Consider the following 3527-nt stretch of genomic DNA (forward strand, 5'->3'; position numbering starts at 1 on the left):
CTGAAACACGAACGTTCAATTAACCGCGCGAAATTATTTCACTGAACAGTTATTTGGCACCGGTAAGTAGTTTGGTAGCCGAAAGGTCAGTTCAGGATCATTTGTACCATACTTTACGATGTTGAGTCATTTTATAGAGTGATGTCAAGTTTTATTAATAATGATCGTTATTTCCATAGGCTTGAAAATGCAAGTATCGGAGCTATCATGTGAGGTTATAAATATTACTGGAGTTTTTTCCCAACACCAAACCGTTATTTTAATACCTCGACACGTGTTTCGATCACCAAGTGATCATCTTCAAGAGGCAGATCAAACTAATCCTATTTACAAAGTTTTCATTATTCATACCACAGGTATAGACAAAGTAATCTTTATTGTGGATAGTTAAAGCTATCGGCATCTCAAGGGCCAAAAAAACCAATACAGAGAAATAATGCCGCTACGAACTAGTTCAATCACCAGGTGATCATCTTCAAAAGGAAGAATAAACTGAATTACATACAAAATTATACTCATTTATCATCTGCTAAGTATCTGATCTGCGTCAAATCAATTTTACAATATTGCCTTAACCAACAGTCAGGTAAATCTGATAATAAAATATTATTTCAACAAGCTATATAGTATACTATTAGGTATTGGTCCATCAACATTATACATAATATTATTACAACTAGATGCCTGTTGTTGTTAACTTGTCTAGCTAATCTTACAGAACTAAAGTCTATGGAATGGTTTTGTTGCAAAATATGATGAGTGACTGCTGATTTTTCCGGTCTTCCTTATTTTAGGTGCGATAAGTGTTCCCTATTTTAATATACATTCCAGTCTGTCCATAATATTTTGCATCGCAGTCATTACATTCAATTTCGTAAATTTCAGACTTTTCCAAATTCACGACTTAGTCCATTGGATTTCCTACAAAGCTCTGTAGTATGATTTGTTTAAATACCACCTTCATACCTAGTTTCTTGAAAATATTTCCAAAGTTCTTCGTATATTGGTGCTACGGAACTAAGATATATCTGTCTTCTAAAAGTCGAGATTTCATTCATTCCTAACCTAAACTTTGTTGTTAGTAATTTCCAATATTTCCTTTTCATTTCTGGCCCTCAAATACACACATCCGAAAAGTCTAGGGATATTTTTAAAAATGGCAATAATTTTTTTTTAGATCGCTTTAGGGAAAAAAAAGTTGACGGGTGATTATTAAACGAATGTAACTTACAACAAAATTTATTAAATGGTCAAAAATACTGAGTGCGCATATAAGCAAAACTAAAAAAAAATATGGCTCTTCTTTGGCACCCCGAAAAAAAATCATAATACAAAAAAAATTGGAATCAGTACAAAGTATGCCTCCACGCTGGTTTATTATGGCCCTACATCTATCGTGCATCGACAAAATGAGATTGTCAATGTCTTGTTGAGGTACATTTGCCCATTCAGCGATTAAAAGCTCTCTCAATTGAAACGTTGTGTAAATGTTCCCCATATGCGGAGTAATTCTTCGTTGAAGCATGTCGCACACATGCTCGATGGGATTCAGGTCCGGTGATTGTGCTGGCCATGGCAATACATCAACTCCTTCGTTGGTGAGCCAGTCAGTCACTAGACGCGCGACATGTGGACGAGCATTATCGTGCATTAGGTGGAAGTTTTCACCAACAGCACCAGCAAACGGACGGACGATAGGTAGAAGAATGGTGTCGAGGTACTGTCGAGCTGTGAGGGAGCGATTTGGAAAAACGAGATCGGTTCTGCCGCCGATCATGATTCCGCCCCATAGCATTACTGTACCACCTCTGTATGTGTGGACTTCCTGGACGTGTCTCAAACGTTCATCATTTCCAGGTCGTCTCCACAGTCTTACTCGACAAGAATCTGGATTCGTCTGTAAACTAAACTGTGGCCCAATCATTTGCATCCCAGTTTTGATGTTCTTGACACCACTCTAATCTTCTACCGCGATTGCCTCTCGACAAAGGTGGACATCTAACTGGCCTTCTGTTGTGGATATCTGCTTCATGCAGTCGATTTCTGACAGTATCACGACCAATGGTTACCTGGTGCGTCTGCTGCAACACGTTAACCAACTCAGGTGCTGTGACGGTCGGTTGTCTTCTTGCGGTTAAGACCAAAAATCGGTCTTGAACTGCAGTTGTAGCGCGTCCTCGCCCTGGATGTTGTTCGGCTAGGCTGCCAGTTTCACGGAAACGCCGCCACAATCGACTGATAACACTTTGGGAGACCCCCAAACGAAGAGCTACATCATTTTGTCGCATGCCACCTTGAAGAAGCCCTACAGCTCTATTCATCTCAGCCAATGGTAAGTGATGGCTTTCCATGTTAAAGCACAATATTTCCAGTTTAATTGCTGAGCAAGAACTGCATAGAATGTACAAACTCGACACTTTCAGATTATTCATTTTAGCCGAAAACCTACAGTTTGTAAAAAACTTGATAAAAGATTAGTTACCGTTTTTGCAGGTTTTGTTCAACCCATAGAAATCTACAGGGTGGTCGATTGTACTAATTTAATCGAAATCAAACGACCTCATGCATTTATTTTTATGATATTTAGTATGTTATAAGAATATCCCTAGACTTTTCCGATGTGTGTAGTTTGAATCTCACCTTTCAAGAAGGAATCAAATGGTAAGAACAACAGGACTTTCAGAAAAAAAAACTATTTTTTGTGGTGTTCCACAAGGATCAGTTTTAGGACCCATATTATTCTTATTATATGTCAATGACATTGCAAATTTGAGCATTTCTGGAAATTTCACTCTTTTCGTTGATGACACGACGATATTGTGGAACAACAAAAACTCAAATGATTTACACAATGCAATATCTACTAATATGAAAAAAATCAAGGAGTGGTGTGATGCTAATTTGCTATCCTTCAATATTCCTATTTCAAGGAAAATGAAAATTGAACAGCATTTTAAATACCTATGTCTCACTCTTATCAAGCAGGAATACAAACGATTGATATATTATATTAAACAGAACTGGTTGGAAGCTAAATAATCTTGAACTGTGTCTTTGTATTGTATTATAGTGTTTGTTTTTTCATTTTATTTTATTTTAAGTATAATAACAAATTATAATAGCTGTACATGTTTGATTACATTTACGATTGAATATGTTCGTAGTCGAATACCTTTATATGTTATTCATTCTATGTTTTTGTATGCCCATTCACACCAAATTTGTATCTCGAAACAAGTATTCACTTACTTATCGAGTATCTCGTTATTTATTTGAACTTTCAATTTGTACTTTTCATTTGTATTTGTATTTGGATCTTAAATAAATAACATAAACTAAAATAAACATTTTATCATTCAAATGTGCTCTTGATGGCCTGTCATTTGGTGATAAATAAGTGATCAAGAATACCGTTTTGGGGAGTATGCAATTCATCGGCACTTCTTTCTGTATTAGTACTGCAGAAACGGGCTATCAGGTATACAGGGCTTTTTATGATGAGCGTTAATTAGCCGTTTCTGACAAAC

This window comes from Leptinotarsa decemlineata, unplaced genomic scaffold (assembly GCF_025532065.1).
Source record: "Leptinotarsa decemlineata unplaced genomic scaffold, Ldec_3_MD MMD2_tig00000010_RagTag_RagTag, whole genome shotgun sequence".
NCBI lineage: Eukaryota > Metazoa > Arthropoda > Insecta > Coleoptera > Chrysomelidae > Leptinotarsa > Leptinotarsa decemlineata.